Source organism: Onychostruthus taczanowskii, unplaced genomic scaffold, assembly GCF_017590055.1.
Source record: "Onychostruthus taczanowskii isolate IOZ18803 unplaced genomic scaffold, ASM1759005v1 scaffold2, whole genome shotgun sequence".
Taxonomy (NCBI): domain Eukaryota; kingdom Metazoa; phylum Chordata; class Aves; order Passeriformes; family Passeridae; genus Onychostruthus; species Onychostruthus taczanowskii.
The window spans coordinates 15,622,801-15,642,147 of record NW_024499239.1 but is presented as its reverse complement, the minus strand read 5'-3'; the positions used below and the strand labels follow the sequence as shown (position 1 = coordinate 15,642,147).

The 19,347-nt window shown below is 41.8% G+C and overlaps 1 protein-coding gene across 5 annotated transcripts in view; it reads left to right on the top strand.

The window, feature by feature from the left end:
- C1QTNF7 (C1q and TNF related 7) overlaps positions 1–19,347 on the top strand; it is a 52,919-nt gene that overhangs the window by 14,206 nt on the left and 19,366 nt on the right. The window contains exon 2 of one of the 5 annotated variants that reach the window (XM_041403052.1): positions 9,261–9,375. The exons of 2 other annotated variants lie outside the window; for them this stretch is intronic. The gene's annotated coding sequence lies outside the window, so the exon portion shown is untranslated. Of the gene's footprint in view, positions 1–550; positions 831–9,260; positions 9,376–13,556; positions 13,573–19,347 lie in introns of those variants that run through there. 2 more of the 5 variants (XM_041403051.1, XM_041403053.1) reach the window with 2 other exon arrangements.

Genomic DNA, 19,347 nt, shown 5'->3' with positions numbered 1-19,347 from the left:
CTATGCTTCTTTTTATGAAATTTAGTAAGTTTAAGTAGAGAAAAGGGAGGAAATAAAGGGAGAAAAAGTAGTAAACAGATCTTTCTTCTGAAGGAGAAAAAAAAAAAGTGAAAACCACTCATTTTGCTTTCAAGTAATTAATTGCATTTATGATATCCAAAATGCTAAACATCAGTATGGTTTACATTTCCTGGCTGGGATACAGAGAGATTCTCAGGAAATCGAGGTTTGAAATAGAAAGCCAGCAGCAACCTCATCTGGAGCACAAGGAACTTCAGCAGAGAGGGACAGAGCTCGAGAGCGCTGCCACTTGGGACCCACCGACTGAAATAGAGAAGCTTGTCATCTTTGCTTTATTTTCACAATATGTGAACAACAGAGAAGGCAGGAGCAAGCCCTGTGTTTTGGGTTTGCTGTGGCTGTGCTAGCAGCACGGCTCTCGTGCCCTCCCAGCACGGAGCACACATGCCCCAGCTCCTGCTCCCGTCGCTCGCTCTTATGTTACTGCTCAAGTATGCACTCAGCAAAGAGCCAGCAGATACAGGAGATTTATTCTAGTTGTTGAGGTCAAAGACTCCTTTCTCTGGATTCAGCAGAGAGGCAACTCTTTCCTCATAGCACCAGACAAGCTTTCTGCTTTGCAGTCTACTGCCAGTGCACACCACAGATAAAGAAACATCTGAGAGCATTTTTAAAGGATTTATCAATCCAAAGCACTGGCGAGCTTTGTGCTGTCTCCAGTGTCAGAGCTAGGAGGCTTTCAACAAGGGACAATATTTGCACAAAGTGCAAGCCAGAGGCTCCAGCTGCTGCAAACTTTAGCAAGCCATGTAAGTAAAGGGCTTTATTTTGCTGAAACAAACTTTGTATGTTCTCTTGCCTCATAAAAGCACTGAGATAATATAAATTTTAGATGAATTTCCTAATACTAGTAAAGTTGCTATCCTGCTGTCTCTTTGAATAATGCATGTATGTCAGCACAATAATTAAATATCTTACTTTGTTTTGCTTGTGAGTCTTGTAAGGACCAGAATCTGTAATGCCTCAGGCAGGCTCTGTTTGTTTTTCTGATCACTTTTTCATTCTGTTTCTGAATCATTTCTGTTCCTTGTTTGTGATCAGCACAGAAACCTTTCTGATTTCTCTGATTTCTTATATTTCAAGGAGAATGAGAAGCTGGCAGGGAAATGAAAAGGCTGTGAAAACAAAGAGCATAAAAATAGCTTATAAAGTGTTGTCGGTGAACCCAAAAGTGGTGTGTAACCCTCAAGTTGAACTTGTGATCTTGTGAAATTTTATGTGCTTTATAGTGAGGTTCAAGGAGTCATAGATTATGTGGCTAAGAGGAACATTAAATAACAGAAGAAATATTTTGATTGCTTTATAGAATGTAACTTCATGCTCATGCTCATATTTAAATTTGTCACTTTCTCTGTGGTTATCTGAAGCTTATGGCAGGGGATGGATCACCCTTCTCTGAGCTTAACAATGTAACTTAAAGTCATTAAATATTTCCTTGTCTTCTATGTAGTTCATATACTTTTTGGCACCAATAGGCCTGGCAGAGAGCTGTTGAAATGTCAAGTTTCTCTTCTTGTCTGTGAAGTCCTCCCCACCATTTTGCTGCCAAAATGTGGACATGAGGATAAATAAATGGAAGCTGTATTAGATTCACTGACTAGGTACAGGTGGTAGTACCCTGAGACAGAAATTTCATGCACGCAGAATTCTCAGCGTCTTCCTGTTCAGAGAATCTCTAGCTCCCTTGCATTCCTTATCCAGAAAGCATCTGATCCCTATGACTTGGCACATTCTATTTGGCTCACAGTTTTACCCAGCTCCCAATAACTTTAAATAGGCCCTTTCCTCCAGGCCCACATGTCTGAAAGGTGTAAACCCTTCCCTCCAACCCTTCAGCCCTGTCACAGACCCACAGGTACCCAACACCACTGGATTTATTGCACTATGCGACCACAGTCACCTCTTGCATCAGGTGCTCAGAGTAACGTGGATGCTGCCCTAAATAAATACCTCTACCACGTCTCCCAGCCCTGCTCCTGCCCTTCATTTCCATGGCAGTGCAGGATCTGCACAGGGAGAGGGGTGATGCCATGACGGGAGATGCCCAGCATTTGAAGGCCGTGGGAAGGCCCTGCTTGCTGTCAGCCCAGCAGTCAGGCCTGGCTGCCAAAACCGCAAGGAAATGGATAGACCTGCTGGGCTGGGAGATGCAGTTTGCTGCTTCCAGGAATGCTGGGGAGTCACCTCCCTGAGCAAGCACAGGGAAAGGCTCCGCAGAAGGAAACCTTCAGGGTAATTAGGATCACATCTTGAAGGTGCTCTGGCAGGAGCAAGTCAGAGGTGAATCGGGCTGGTGTGAAAATCAAACCTCCGATGATGGAAGAAGAAGATGTTGCTTTTCAAGAGTGTTTGGAGAATGAGAAAAAGTTTAATTTTCAGCACAGAGAGGGGTAGGAGCTGTTTTCTTTGCAATACAAAACTCTCTTATACCTAGCTGGTGCAACCACACTCCAGGGAGAAAACAGCAGTTTTTATTATAGTTTTTGAATTTATGTATATTCATGTGTTCTCTTAGCAAATGCATCTTTTGAGTCCTAAAGCTTTCTGAACCTTTCATATAGTCCTTTGCTTTGAAGCAACAGATGTCAGTGATAAGCAGATGGTTCTGGCTTTGAATTTGAACATCTTTAAATACTTTGTGTATGGTAAGGAATGCACTCTGCCTTACTATGCAGAACTGATGCACTAAATGAAATGTATCCATGTCTGGATGCTTGATGTCACTTCCTAGCTCACAAACCAATAAACCATATATTTTTCAGAATTATTTGTTACGAGATATTTTCATCTAATTATTCAGCTTGTGTTTTCAAGCTTGAAACAAACTGTGAAATGCTCTAATCTGATGTGAGCTCAAAGAGAACAAGCAACAAAAAGAGCCAAAGGAGCTGCCCCGGTTGTGAATTGCATTTTCACTCTGCTGTATACTGTGAGCAGGCTGAAAGCTTCCTCTTGCACAGTTTCCCACAGGAAATAATGTAGTGCCTATGGAAACTACTGAACAAAATCTTTTGATCTTTCTTACTCTAAACTTTCATTTTCAGGTGGTACAGCTATGAAATTTGATGAGTATAAGAACATAAGAATCTAAGAACACAAGATCTTAAATCAGGAATAAATTTGGGAACACAAATAGAAAGAAGATATCTGAAATAAGAAAATAACTAATTTTCTTTCAAAGAAAAGAAATCATACAAACAGATTTCATCCAAATGGTTTTGCTACTGGATCTTAATTTACTGCTCTAAAAAGTTCTTTTCTCCCTCTCTGCCTGATTTTCAGTCCTGAAGAGTTTTTTTTTAAAAGAAATCACATGAGATAACCTGTGACATGCAAACTGTTTAAACTTTACTTAGTTGATCTTAAGAATGGATTATTGCACATATTGTCAAAGCTTTATCAATTATAATGACATAAGAGATGTTATCAGTGCTTATACCTAGTGCACTAGCCTGACTTGGAAAAAGAGAAATGCCTCATTTCAGCCAAGCTTTGGAGTTTTGCCTCCCTCTTTGAGAAGGAATGGGACTGTTGAAGGGTTCCTGGTGCTGAGGGGGTGCTAGAAGATCTCAGTGGTGATGCAGGACATACTCTTTCCTTCTCTTTTTTCTCTCTTTCTCCAATTCTTCTTGAAACCTTTTCCTTTCTCCCTTCTTCAGGATACACAATGTCCTAATGCCAGGCTCTTCCAGAATACAGGTTTTCCTCAAATCAGCCTCTCCACAGCACCAGGGCTGCTGTCAGCCTCTGTGGAGTAGAGAAGGCTTGGGATGGAGAAGGGGCCTGATGGGGCAGAATCATCTGCTGAACCCAGCTGTCCACTGTTTGGATTTCAGGGCCTAATCCCCATCTCTGCAGGTACAAGTGAAGTCACCCACATGTAAGCAAAGCATGAAGGCTATTGACCCTTGAAATCTGATGCCCAAGGCTAAGGGATGTTTTAATTACTGCCTTGCACTGAATTACTGCCTAATGTTATGTATTTCCTGGTGGTTTCCAGACCCAGACATCTTCTGGGATAGGTCATTACCCAAAACAACAGAAGACTGACAAATCCAGTAGCTTGACAAAAGAGAACATTTCCTCCAGTTCCACTTTGAAAGCTTTAAGATCTCTTTTCTATCCAATACCGTAGAGTTAAAAAAAAATATTATTGAAGTGTTCAATTTTAGTATATTATTTGACAATATCAGGTTTCCAGGTTTAGGAATCTACATACAAATGAGAAGGAGTTGTGAAAGCTTCTGATTGATGGACTGTCTTTCTTTCTGACAATTCTAATTGTTTAAGGATTGGAAGTGTTGAAATACTTCAAAAACCAGAGGCAGTATTCTGCTACTTGACAGCAGCGTAACTCAGAGAGTGGATCTCCCAAATAAATCCTTGCAATATAAAGAGGTTACAACCTGATGTGTGATAGCCTTACACTTCTCTGGTGTCTATCTCAAGCCCTTTTTCTCTCTGTGAAAACCTACTATCCCTTACTGCTCTGGTACAACACTTCAGCACATGCATACTTATTTTGCCAGCCACCTCTCAGGCTTACAGACCTGAGGACTGGGGAATGACTCAATGACTGTAGAACAGAGATCTTACTAAAAGCTTGTGAAGATGCAGTAAATTGAAGGCAGTTTTCCTGAATTCTGGAAATATGTGTCCACCCATGGCCACCCATAGATAAACAGGTTCTTTGTAAAGGAGGAGGGAAAACAGCTTTTAATCCTTTCCATGGTGCTGTGTGCCTGCAGCTTTGCCATATGTTCAGAGGTAAAAATAAAAATAAAAATAAAAATTAAAAAAAAGCCACCAAGAACAAAAACAAAAAGAAAAAACCACCTCCAAACCTGCTGGAAAGCTCTCGGTAGAGGTGTTGTACCAGATAATCAGCAAAACTGACCACAAAGGACCATAAGCAGTAAAATATCCCCAGATGACCAGAGTGGAGAGCTGAGAGCAGTTACCAATACTGTGCTGCCTGCAGTGGAAAAGCCCTTGGAAGGGAAGGAAGCAGTTCAGTGACATTCCAGTCTGCAGACGGAAAGCAAGTATGGAAGCTGCTCTGAGTGAGCTACTGCAATGGAACTTTCCAATGGGAGCATGGACTTTTTGCTGTGAATCTGCAGGAACAAATTCCATCACCCTTTGTTGTCAACTGATGTTTGTTCATGCAACTTTTTTTTGAGTAACTGCCCATTTCTGAACTTCAGTGAAGTAACTTATAAACTTGATATCTTAAAGGTAGCTGGGGAAAAGAGTGAAGGAGAAAGGGGGAAGGGGAGGGAAATCTGCTAGCGTTCATATTCCAGAGATAATTAATTCTGTTTTATTTGTAAGGTTTCCTCTGTGGCTTTTAAGTTATTTCCTGAAATCTGCAATTACATTCATGCAAGATCTGCATCCAGCTTTTTCTAAAACAATGTTAAAGCAGAACAAGTGATAAGTAAATAAATTTTTTCTTTGAATGTCATCTCTGGTTTTGTTTATCAGCTGATGCTCTAGCAAGTAGTTTCTGCCTTGAGGGGCTGTTGCTAGAGAGTTCCTTGAGATAGCTCAGTGTCTCATCTACCTTGTCCCTGTGAAGTCCTTTTAAAACACTGAGGAAAATTCCAATGTTCACCACAAATTGATTTTGGAACTTATTGGTAGTTCAGATCCTCGACAGCACTGAAGGTATGCGATGGAGCATGTGGGCAAAGGTGATGGTGCAGGAAGTCAAAAGAAAGCATTGGGACTGTTTGGGGTTTTGGGGTGACAATCAGGAACCAGATTCAGTTTCACATGGTTGCAGCAACAAGGCACTGCCAGCATGCCCAGGTCACTGCCTCAGGGCATGAACAACCTCCCACCCACGTGCACAGCCATCAGCCTGGCCTCTGAATCGCCTCCCCCAGAGGAAAAAGGGAACCCTGGAGGATTACAAAAATTCTTCACAGTACAAGAGAGCAACAAAATTAATATCTGAGCATCCCAGGTAGGCAGAACAACCCCCACTTACAAAGCTGAAGATTTGGCAACTTATATGACCATTGTGTTGACCATACCATGGCTGATGTGTTCTTCTCCTTAGAGAAATTGCTCTGTATTCATGGCCATTTCTTGTTCAGGAAGGAAAACATTCAGGAACTGTTCTCTGGTAAGACTGGCCACCAGTGGTCATAGAACAAGAGAGAAAGAATCCATATTATCTGACAATTAAAATATTTTATCATTATAATTATTGCCAGACACCACACACACCTCAAATTTTTTAATCTACATATGTGGAGTCATCCTCCTTTTATTTATATCCACTTTTGAATATTAGTTAAATTCCTGTAACTTAAGTGGAAATGAGAGAAAAAACAACTACAACTTTTGGGAATTTCTGCTTAAATTATAGTAGTTAGAAGATGAGAGACATAAATGAACACAATACCTGTGGGGTTTGACAGGTGACTCAAATACAATATTTTTTAAAAATAGACATGAACTCAGCACATGAGGGGAAGAGTCATCCTCACTGTTATCTTCCTAGATGAAAAAAACTACAGTTTCAGCTCAACAGCATGCAGAGATGCCTGGAAGGTGTTGCCAAAGACCATCCCAAAGCACATCTATGCTGTAAATATCATATTTGAAATTAGTCAGCAACAGCAATGTCATCTTGATCTGCATGCTAATAAGATGATGAAGTGATGCTCTGGAGAGATGGATGTACAGCTAGCTGGCAATAACATTTTTTACTTTTCTGAAGTACTGAAATTTTAGAATTCTCAGGGGTGTATTTCTCTGACTTTGCACTTAAATAAAGAAACACCCCGCTGTGGACATATCTAAGATACCACCTCTTCAAATGTCACACATTTCTTTCTGAAAACAGCATGTGCAGAATCTAATATATGGACATTTTTTCATAGACATAAGCTATGACAAAAGTTTGCACATTATCAGCCTTCTTATTCAGAATAAGGCTACCTTATGGTTGAGAGCAAGCTGTGTTTCAGGGCCTACAGGACCCTGAAACAGAGCACTAGACCCTGTTCCAGAAAAATATCAGCTCTGGACAGGGAGAAATATAAAATGCCTTCTCATTGATAAATGTTGTTTCCAAGACAATCTCTCTTTGAGCTACAGGGTCATTTCCAAAATGTGGAAGGATCCTGGCTCCTTGCAGACAAGGGAAGGATGTGAGAGTCCAGAGAGGTGCCTCTGCACATGGGATGGTGATGACTGTGGTCTTCCTCCTTGTGGCAGATACAGCAGCATGTCTTTTGACATCTTTTCTCCTCAGTGAAGCTCTTTCTCACTTTCTTTTTTTCTCACAAAAAGACTGAAAAAAACCTTTTTCAGCATGTCATCACTGAGAGAATTGTTCCGTGCAGGATTTTATAAATCATATCTTGCTACATTTATGGAAGTTATGGCCCACACTTCTGCAGTCAAGGCTGTGGGCATATTTACTCATACTGATTTCACTGCAATGCTAAATAGTTGCCCCTTGTAGTAATGAGGTCTTAAATGTTTTCCCAGTTGCTCTGAGCTGGTATTTTCCAGGTCATGGGAGTACTTTCCCCAAACTAACAGTGTGTTACATATTGTAGCAGTGTTATGTCTTTGAGGGCTCCGTTTTCATGCAGGTGCCTAAAGTCATTCTTGAAGATGATGCTCCAGTGCAGATAGAATGTTTGGCTGATTTCTGCTTCAGATGGCTTTTACCATCTTTTCTTTATTGCTGCCAGGGTTTTCTCTTGCTTCCCTGGGGACACCAGATGCATCTAATGTGTCTGTTCCAGCTTCAAAGCTGAAATGGGTCATGGAAAGCAGCCATATGTTGTTCAGATTCCTGCATGGAAGGGAATTTCCTTTTGCTCTTTCTGGACCAATTCACTCATAAGAACTTGTTTTAGATCAAATTGGCATTGCTTTTAGCTATCTCGAACCTTTTCTAACCTTATCCTTATCCTTATCCTATTGGAAAAAATTCCAATTTTTTATTATATGCTAAACGTTTTTATTATATGTTAAAAGAAAACTGGTTCCTCGGACAGTGTGGCTGCTCCCAGTTTAAGTGATAGGAAAAGAACAGTTTAAGCACAAAATTCACTGCCTGTAGCTGGTGAAAAATGACAACATGTAGCTAGTGCCTCTGACAACAGTCAGAGGCATGCTTCTCCCCAGTGTTGCATAAGTAGATATATAATGTATAATGCACTGCAACATCACAGCAGGTTTCCCAAAATGAAAACAAAGAGGAATAAAAGACTGCCGTACCTTGGCTCTTAAATCCCTGAATGTGTTGCCTCTGTTGATTAGTTACTTTGATTTGTGCTTCCCCGCACAGCTCATTTTTCCCTTTAATAAGAGTTTGGCTTGTAAATTGTCACTTGCATTTGCACCAAACAGTGCAATTAGGCTGGAGTGACGGAATATATTACATTGTTTGTTTTCCATTATGTTTATTCCAGATGGTTTTTGTCACTGACTCTTTTTCTGAGCTGGGCTGTTAATAAACATAGGATAAATCTAATGAATAAATTTGCCTGCTTGCCACAGATCTGTGGTGGTGGCTGAGACAGGGTTGTGCAGCTGAGTAATGGGTTCTCAGAAAAACTACAGAAATGTCAATTCTTGCTTACTTAGGAGAGACAAACTGTGCCCATGGTTAGTGAGGGGTTAAAGAAGATGCTTGTGAGGTGGTTTTTTTTCCTTTAAAAGATACTCATTTAAAATTTAAACTGAGGTTATGATGAGTTCATGGTTGTGATGCTTTATTGCTTCTCTGAACAAAGGAAATGTTTTATGGTACAGCTACAGAGTGAGTACCCATTTTCAAGCTTTTCATTGTCAGGAAGCTCCTCTGTGCCCTTGAGTCAGCTCAGTTTCAGTGATTGTCTTGGTTCCTGAACAAATACTTCTTTCCTTTTTCAACCATCTTGTCTCATCAAATAGAAGTTGTTAAAAGTCCCTGACTAGGCTGGAGATGCAAAATCAATTTTAGAAAAAGAACTAGAATATTTTGGAGAAAACATATGAGATAAAGAAGAAATGTGGATGTCTACAGGGCAGCAGGATTTGTCTTAATCTGTTGACCTGCCAAAGTGGTGTTGACTGGAAAAAAATGAATGCTGTGACAGCAGGTCTTGGAAAAGTCATAAAACTTAAGGAGTTTTCCAGTAGTGACCTCTTTGTTTTTTCTCCAGAAAGGAGCATAAGAAAACCCAGCATAAATACAACATGTCTTACCATCTTGCAAAAGTTTCAAAAGCTGCATGAGAAGAGGTGACTGTGGTGCTCAGCTGTGGGATCTTGGTTAAAGTGAGTCTTGGTTAAAGAGCATATTTTTTAGAAGATAAGCTAAAAGCAGATTATAGTGAATAAGTTTTCTTTCTACAAACATTTCCCACTTTCTCTGAACTCTTCTAGGGAGCTTACAAGCAGGAAGCTGCCAGCAGTGCTGCCTTTTGTCAGTACTTTGGTTTCTCACGTGTCTGCCAGCTGCTTAGCTCTGCTCTGAGCAACAAAACAGTGCCTCTGTCTCTGAAGGTAGTGCAAGGCAATGCTTCCCAAGTGAACAACCAACTGATGAAGACTGAAAGAAGAAATTGTTCATCTGGGCTGACATGGACCCACTTGCAGCAGGCTGGGAGCCCAGTCAGTGCCACGAGCTGGGAGGCAGTGGGACTCAGCCACAGTGGAGGAGGGAAAGTTTCTAGGAACAGGAATTGACAAGGAAGGGGAAGGAGAAGTAAGAGGTATGGGGACAATAATTGAAGAAGGCTCCAAAGGAATGCTGAGCAAAAAAAAGAAATTGCATATCTAGAAAGGTATGCAATATAAGGAAAATGAAGATACAGCCTGTACCCACAGCACTGGGTGCCTGGCCAGGCTGCGAGGTGTGAGAGTGTTAACTCTTCTGGAATTAATTCAGGACATTCCAGGGCTTTAATTCACACAGTAAAAATAAACTTTGTGCCAGGCTTGTTGCCTATGTAGCTAATGCTCTGCTTTTTGATTCAATCATTTAGGAATGCAAAGCTCTTCTACCAGGTCTGGGCTTTAACAGCATCTTTGCTTTGCCATTACCAGCTGCTGACAGTGGAGCAGATCCACGGTAATGAAATCCATGACAAAAAGGTCCATGTGTGCCTGCAGCTGCTCAGTATGCTGTTCCTGTAGGGTCTGATTCACATCTGGACTGTGCTGTCCCTCCTGTGTGTCTTACCCACCACATTCTTTCTGGGCACCACTGCCTGTCCACTCACTCAGCAGGGCAATGGTGAATATGGTCCATAGATGCCCAAGGAGGACTGAGTGTTTACTGTGAAATAATTTAAATTAACCACTTGTACATCAGATTCCTGAGTGTTTCACTGGTGGGGAGGAGAGTTTAGCTATCCCCAGCCTGCTCTTTTTGCATGCATTGTCACACCAAAATGCAGCAAGGTGCAAGTTGGATAGCAGAACCTGGAGGCAGACAAATGGGGCTTGGCCAGGATATAACTTGGTTTTTGTAATTCTGAACAATAGTTCCTGCTTCTGCCACTTCATTTACCCCAATTCCTGGCCCTTGGAGGCCTCCAATGATAGTTGCTTCTCATTTCACGTCTTTCTCTATTACACTCCTTACTTTCAAGCTGACCATGATCAAGCACTTTCATGTCACCTCCCACATCCCCAGGCATTCCTTTGGGTTGCAGATATCTTCAGATTTCAGAGTTATGCTTCCTCTGCTCCCCAGACCCACCAGCTTAATTTTTCCTAGGATCCTTGAGGCTGGTAGTACTCTGTAATTTTCACACTGACAGGTACATAAGGAAAAACATTGTGGTGTTATTTTTTTTGTCCTATTAAAAAGTGGAAAATATCATGCAGTGGGCATGATATTTTTGTTGATCTATTTATGAGCAGTACTTATTCAAAGGAGTATAAGAGAGAATCAAGGAACATGGACCAATTTCTATTTGGTTACTCCTTGAAAAACTGGAAAGGACCATGATAGAGTCTGATGATTTCCTCTGGATTTACACCAGTGCTAATGCGAACATAGTTGAGTCCACTGGTTTTACATCACATCCCAAAGGACATGGACAATATATGCAGTGTGTTAAAACCTATCTGAATGCTGATTAAAAGTTCAACACCAATGGCATTTACTGAGGATTATTTAAAAATGCATTTTCTTGCTTCACTACCTTCCATACACTCTCTTTTGGTCTTCTGTGATTATTGCTGTATTCATTGCATACCTTGGCTATCAAAATGGGAAGCAATTGTAAAGTCCTTAGTGAACTCTGTGAAGTATTCCACACTTCTCATTTTATTTGTCATAGTATTTTGCTGTCAGCTTAGGCTTTCTGAGTCTTGCTTTTTAAACTCCAGAGTGCATTATTGTATTTGAAAATATTTCATGTAGAGTTTTGAAGGAAAAATAGTTTATAATACCCAAAAATTATGCCATGAACCAAGTTAATTTTATCCATCTCCTTTATGAAAATGATATTTTATCCTGTTATAAGAAATGTTGATAATAATTATTGGATCTCTGCTTTGACCTTGTTAACACCATCCAGGATGGTATTTAAAAACTGTTAAGGAAAACTGTTTCACTTAAAGATCAGTTGCATAGCAATTTTTGTAGCAAACTCAAATAGAAAAATGTACTACGTCTATTATTAGGCTCTATCCAAATCTACTCGTGCCATTAAAGATGATTCATAAAATACTGCACATCTGATCCAAGTCAGGTTCTGTCCTTATAGCTTGCATCATCCTATAAACCACACCAGTGCCCATGTATCACTTGATTCCCATCACTACTCACACTTAGTGATGCATTGCAAAATGTACAATGTACGTGCAGTTTATGACCCTTTCACCTTAAAAAAAAAAAAAAAAAAAAAAAAAAAAAAAGTGTCTGTGCTCTCATAGGAGTAGAAAGCAGAAGAATAGCATTGCAGCATGAATCCTCCATGGAGCTGGATGTAACAGGAGCTGCACTTTGCATTGAATGTATCATGAGTCTTCTCCAATTTATTTTCATCTCTGTAATATGCTAATGTGTTAGCTTTACAGTGTAGCATGCTGCCAGAGCATTGCAACAACTGCACTCAATGCCAGATGCTAAAAAAGCTTCTTGAAATATTACTAAATAAGGTATTGTGAATGTTCTTCGTGGGAAAAATAAGTCCATTCCCTGAGCAGCAAGAATAAGGGCATCTCTCAAGTCTAATAGCTGTTTGTGAAGTGCTTGTGCTTCTTTATGGTGTTTTCTTCCCTTTCATTTAATTTCTCTAACTTTCAATCCCATCTTGATAATTTTTTTTTTAAAACTAAAATGATCTATAATTTACTATTGCTTTATTATTGTTTGAGATGCATCTTGATCCATTTAGAGGAGTAGCAACATACCAAGATTTCAGTATTAAAAAAATCCCAGTATCTGAAGGTGAGTTGTTTGGAAGAAAATGGTGCTAAGAGCTAGAAGATGGTACTGTTACTGGATGTGTTACTGTGTTTCTTATATTAAGGGAAAATAAGGAAATAAAACACTTTCTGCTCGCTATAAGGGACAGGGGCTGCCAAAGGACCCTTGCTTTACAAAGGGTAATGAACCTCAGCCAGGGACACCCAGGCACAGGGGCACCACAGCAGGGGCACAGAGAGAAATCAAGATAATGAAATATCTCTTGATCTGCTGGTCCATGTGAAGGACTCCTGGATGCTCTTGAGGCTGTGCAGTTCTTGCATCACCTGGGCACAGTATGGCTTCAGAGAGAAAACAGATAAACCCCTTCTATCTGAAACATCTTCTATCTGCTGCATTAGCTCTCCCACAGGTTGCCAAGATCACTTTATTTACTGTTTAAAATCTTTAATGGAAACTGAAAAATCTCCAAGATCATCACTAAAATGTGCAGTTGGGACAAGCGGAAAAACTAAATTTATCACTGGAAAAACAAAGACAATACTCTTGTGAGTGATTAGAAATCAGTCTGGCACAGCAGTTGCAGCACTTCAGTGTCTTCTTTTTTTATATAAAAATAGTTTTTCTCAGCTTTCTTCAAGCCCAATCAGTAATCATTTGTTTTGTTGGGTTTGTATTGGTCTGACAGTTTTCATGTCTCTCTCATTCACAGCCTGATTTCTCAGTTTGCTAAAGGACAGCTGATAAAACTCAGTTTCAGATAAACCAAAAATTACATTTATGCCATAAATACTCTCTGTGATTATGGGAAGACACGGTCAGTCTCTTTTTATTGGCAATGAAATCAGTGCATGAAGTATGCTTGAATATAATTGTTCTTTGTTTTCTCAGGGACATCATGCCAAATTCTCTTTTTTCAGTACTGTCCTTATTTGAACCTTTAAACCCTTTCTTTGTAAATGATGAAAAGTAGTTCCATGTATACCCTGTAAAATCCTTTGTCTCTCCTAGATCCATATCCATACACACAATAAAGAGAAAAGGAAATATGTTACCTCATGAGCACAACAGTCATACCAACTGCTGTGGTAAGATTTTCCCAGTTGCTAATGATTTACAGTGGAACCCTTATGCTTTTCACTTAGCTCCTAATAGTGTTCAGAAATGTCTTAGTTTATGTTCTGGGCTATCAGAAGCCATTATGATCAGATTGCATATTTCAGTGGTAAAATCACCAAAGGTCTTGATCCTGAGGATGTACAAGACATGTTACAGAATCACAGAATGGAATGTCCTCCAGTCCAACCCCTCTGCTTAACCAGGATTCCCTAGAGCACATTATTCAGGACTGTGTCCAGACTACTTTGAGAAGGAGACTCCACAACCTCTGGGCAATCTGTTCTGGCACTTGGTCACTTTCACAGTACAGAAATTCTTCCTCATATTCAGGTGGAACTTCCTGGGCATCAATTTCTGCTCGTTGCCTCTTGTCCTAATGCTTGGCAGCACTGAGCAGAGCCTGGCTCCATCCTCCTGCCACCCTCCCTTCAGGCACTGACAGACACTGATGAGCTCCCCTCTCAGTCATCTCTTCTCAAGGCTGAACAGGCCCAGCTCCCTCAGCCTGTCCTCTGAAGAGAGATGCTCCAATCCCTTAATCATCTTTCTTTCCTTCCTCTGGACCTGCTTCAGGAGCTGCATGTGTCTCTTGCACTGAGAAGTCCAGCACCAGCTCCTTTCACAGAGCCGGTTACCTTTCACAGTGGCTGCAAAGCACTTTGAGTAATTAGGAGCTTTAATTACTAATTAACAACGGAACCACAGACTGCACCAAAGCTTCTTTCCCTCATCTGGAGGCAAGCTGGACTGTGGGTGGGGGCCAGGTTGTGCAAGTCACTATCCCTCAGCACTCTTTTGTCTCAGAGGGCTTTGGAGAGCAGCAGCGAGGCTGTTCTCACTCAGCATGAAATTTCCTTTATGAATTACACTGCAAACACAACAACAACAAAAACTAAGTATTTATTTCATTGTGTTTTATATTTATCCGTACTCTATCATCATATTACAACCATCACAGTTTCTCAGCAATGGCAGGATGGTGCAGGATGGACCAGGACACCTCTTCCTTGCAAGCAGAATACAATAGTTGTGTTTTTCTTCTCTCTGTTTGTGCTTTATGAGTATTAATTAACTCCTCTGGTATCACTGCAGGGCAGGAACTCATTGCCCTCCATATGGAAATAGAAAAATGAAGCGGATTATGTGATTTGTCCAGAGCTAAAAAGAGAATTGTTATCAGCCCTAGGACAAGAACTGATGATTTTCCTTAGTGCCTGGCCCTGTAATGCAATTAGCAGAGCAGCCTCCCTTCCCCTCATCCTCTGCTGTGTTACTCTCCACCTGTGAATGGCACTGACTCCAGCAGTGCTTGATATTTGAAGCTGGATTTTGCTGTTAAGATTAATTTCCACTCGACAGGATGACTCCAACCAATACATTCTGGCATCTAAGAGGAACATTAAAATGTGCCTCTGAATTAAAGGGACATAAGAATCCCCTTTAACCGCAGCATGAGCCTGACGCTTAAGTAATTTTCCAGGAACCAGCTGATGCTACAGCAGCATTTTTTGTGCCATCTAGTGGCTGCAGAAAATCAGATGCCAGGCTCTGCCCCAATGTGCCACCCAGCACCAGTGACACAGCAAACCCTGCTCCTGCTCTGACAGCCCCTGCCCTGCTGAGGGCTGCTTGCGCCTCTCTTTTGCTGCTCCTGTTGTTGCTGTTTCACTTGGATGGCTGTGAGCTGCTAAAACTCTGGAAAGCTGCAGTACATGGTCTGAAAAAAGAGATGAGTAAATGGATATTCTCGGGACTGCTCTCAGCTTACATATATGCTGTGTTTCTGTGGAATAGGGAACACTTTCTTCACTGCTTGGAGGGTGGGAAGGAAACTGTGGGGACTAAGGAAGCAACCAATATACACAGAATATTACTGATTTGTTTCCTGAGGAGAAGGACACAACCAAGGTGCCTTGGAGAAGGGAGGGGGCTGCTCCACTGGGCTGAACACCTTCAGGGAGGACAAGCAACTCTCAGAGAGGACTCAGGGATGGGACTTAGGCCTGGGGTTATTTTCAGCCGTCTTTTTGATTAACTTCTCAAAAAACACAGATAGGGACTCATTTCTGCATATAGTGATGATTTTTAAAAGCACAATCAAAAGAAATAGTTCTCTAGGCAAGGGCAGTGAGGAAGGACTGCACCATATATGCTTAATTAAAAAGTGCCTCTCAGTGTTAAGGAAAGCCAGACAACACCACAAGCAATAGTGACATTTTTCCTACATTTTAATGAAGACATATTTTGTAAGAGATTTAAGTTGCTTTTAACCTAACACATTCTAACTGAGAGTAGTCATGAGAAGAAATATGATAGTTCGTAATGCAGATAGAGTTTAAGATACAAAAAGCAATAAACAAAATGTGTTTATTTCTCACAGTTGACCTTTGTGTTACATAGACAGTCCAATACTATCTGCTGAGATAATTTTGGCCCAGTGAAGCTAAGCAGCTCACCAGACTTGGTCAACATTGTTTCATACTTAATTTAGTGTGTCTGTACACACATTAACACATTTGTTAAAAATATAACAGCTTGATGAGAAAAGCTTTCGTGTTTGGATTGGGCTGCCTTTGACAATCCTTCAGCATCCCCACGGCCCTAGCTCAAGGCAATGCCAAGACCTTGGTAAATGAGCAGTCCAACGACATTGAGTCCCTGCCATTCTCCAAAACTCCTCACCCAGAGGGCACTCACCATGACCAGCAGTGGGACAGGTTCCTGCTCCCACCCCAGCACAGGAAAGCTGCAAATAGATGGCAAATAGATGGCCTCCTCCAGATCCAGGTCCTGTGCCAACCCCAGCCTGTCCCCTGTGTTCCCACACTGTCCCCTGGCTAGCTGGGGCTCCCCATCCCTGGCAGACACAACGAACCAGAGCGACAAGAGCTCTGTTATTCCCGCTGGACTAATTTTGACTGAAAGGGTCCAGGGGATGCATTTGTAGCCCTCAGCAGAGCTGACTGTGTGCCCAGGAGGCCAGCGTGGGCAGGCAGGTAGTGACCTGTCCTGTCACCAGCCCTAAGTGCAGGTCTGCACCCCGCTGAAGCCAAAGAGGATCTGGGATGGCTGTGCCAGCAGAGCTGCGAGGGCAATAACCTCCAGCAGCATGGCTTGTAATCTTCACCTGGCACAGCTCCCTACAAACAAAACATCTGCCCACAGCCTAAAGAGATGTTTCAAAACTGATCTAATTAGACCAGCACAAGCACCCATCTGGATACTTTTAGCTCTTTGGCTTCCATTCACCTAGCAGACAATGGCAATGGATAAAAATATTTTTCACCTGCCCCAGTTGCAGAATGGTCAAAAGGAAAGGATGATGCATCAGCCACGTCAGAATCCTCAACTTTTGACAAATACATCTGGTGAATCCTGATGAGGTGCTTTATGAAGTAGCCACCTGAGATCTCTGGCTCAAGGTGGCCACACCTGGAAAGGTCAGTGGGGGAACGTGCCTGCAGCCCTGCAGAGCCCAGAGCTCAAAGAGCTGATCCTGGTGGGTCCGAGGAGCTCAGGAATGGGTTACACTGCACTTGGTCAGCCATTTACCACGTGGAAGCCTTCCCTTACCCTTCTGGCTCTCACTTTGCCCTACACAACAGTACTGGACAGCAAAGAATGCTGATGATTTAATGCAGAGCCAGATGGGTTAAACAGCTTATGGAAGTGGCAAATCTACAAATTAAGGGAGACCCAGCAGAATGGCAGCAACAATCTGAAGAGGGATGGTTAGATTATAAAATGGTACACAGGTTTTGCAGCGAGAGACTGACTATACCCTTAGTTCATACAACTCCTTATTCCAGCTTGGGTCAAATAAAAATAAACCAACTGATTCTAGATTAATTAAAATGTCAGCTAAGGATCTAGCATTCATCTAACAAATTATTTGAAGAAAAACAAATGGAAGTTTGCGCATAAATGTTAGAAAAATATACTGTGGAGTTTAAAAGAAAAAAAAAATCACCTATGAGAAATGAAAGCACTATTGCTTTTTCAGTACTATTTCAAGGCTGCAGATAACCCAGGTCTCTCTTAGATTCTTTTCTAAACTCCTAATAAAAGGCTACAGTTTATATTAATGTACCTCATGCTTACTATCCAAATCCTTTTTAAGAAAAAACAATTGGAATTTTAACTAGCTACAGATGGTAGAGATAAAATTGGTCTTTACAAAATCTGTGTTTAAAATAGGATTTTCATGGAGAGGACTGTTTATATTTGCTAATATTATCCAGTCTGTCTATTTGTAAACAGGAGTCAAAGGTTTACAAGCTTTAGCCTGTGATAAAAGTAAATCAGAATGAGGGAAGACCATGAGCAATAAAATCCCCTGTTACACTGGAGCTGTGTTATCCAACAGGATAAAGACCATAAAGACCAGACAGGCCATAGCAATAGGCAAGCAATGAGCTGAAGGGAGCAGATGCCCTTCAAAAATTTTTTTTTTCATGGAGAGAATAGCACTGGTAACTCATCAAATGGTCTTATCAGACTCCATGTGCCCTTGGCCTTTTCCTGCTATTTGTCTAGACCAGGAGGATAAACAGGAATGCACACAGTCAGACAGAGACCTCAGCATTCCTGAGCTGTCTGCTGTGTCTGGGACAGGGTGCAAGTTCATGGGCAAGAGGGATGCAGCACAAAGCCTCCATCTGGCCTCTGCCCACTGTGATTTTAGCTGCCACTGCAGATGAGAAGGCTCAGGAGCCCCAGCCATGTCCTGCTGCTCCTTGGATGAGCTGTCTAGCGCCCACTCTTGGAACACAGACATTCCTCCAGGAAAGAGCACAAGCTCCCCGTTTGCTCGCCCCACGGAGACTTGCACAACCTCTTGCTACCTTGACTTCTCCCTCTCAGATTCCAAAGGCAAGCCGAGCTGCTGAACATTTGCACTCAGGAAACAGCAGCAGCAGCAGCATTCTGTCCGTGCCACCCACAACACACAGATCTTGGCTGCCCCAGCAGCTTCCAGCTCTTTGTGCTTTTGGACCTGCATCACACATCAACAAGGCAGAAACATGGAAGGTTTAAAAAATTGTAGAAAAAAGAAAGCCCACAGCTTAAAGGTCAAACTTCAAACCAGAACAACCCCTTTGGGTAACGGGATCCCTTTTTTATGCCAAACCCACTATATTTGCTAATAGTCAAGGGTGAGTCATTGCTGCCCCTCTCCACAGCCAAGGGTCTCTGGAGAAGAGGCTATTTTGGCTGTGATTTCTTCTGTGGTACCTCCTGCACAGCAGCTCAGTTTCCAGGGCTTAGAAGAGAGAACATGTCTTCAGAAGTCCACGGCTGAAGGGAAGGCAGTGACAGTGCATGAGGCTTGGGGCTATGCCCTACAGCCTGTGGCCTTCCAACAGGTTCTTCCTCTGTAACTGCTGGCCTACTGCATCCCTGCCAAGGTCTGAAGACAGACTCCAAACAGGGAGAAGTGACTATGACATCTGGGCTCACCACAACTTCAACATTCTCCACAACAAACACTCTACTTCAGCCAGTTTTCTGGCAGGAAAAGCAAGTCCCATGTCTAAGATTTCCATTTAAGGACTTTTCCCAACCATCTTTTAACTCAGCCAGCTGCAGCATCACTCAGAGGAAAGAAGCCTTCTCATTGACACCTTCCTGCCACCATTCCAACTTTTTGGACAGGTGCCCTTTTCTGTCCCATATGGGCATGGAGGAACATAATTTCTGGAGGAGCAGAAGTGCACCAAGGTGGCTCTGGCTGCTCCTCTGCT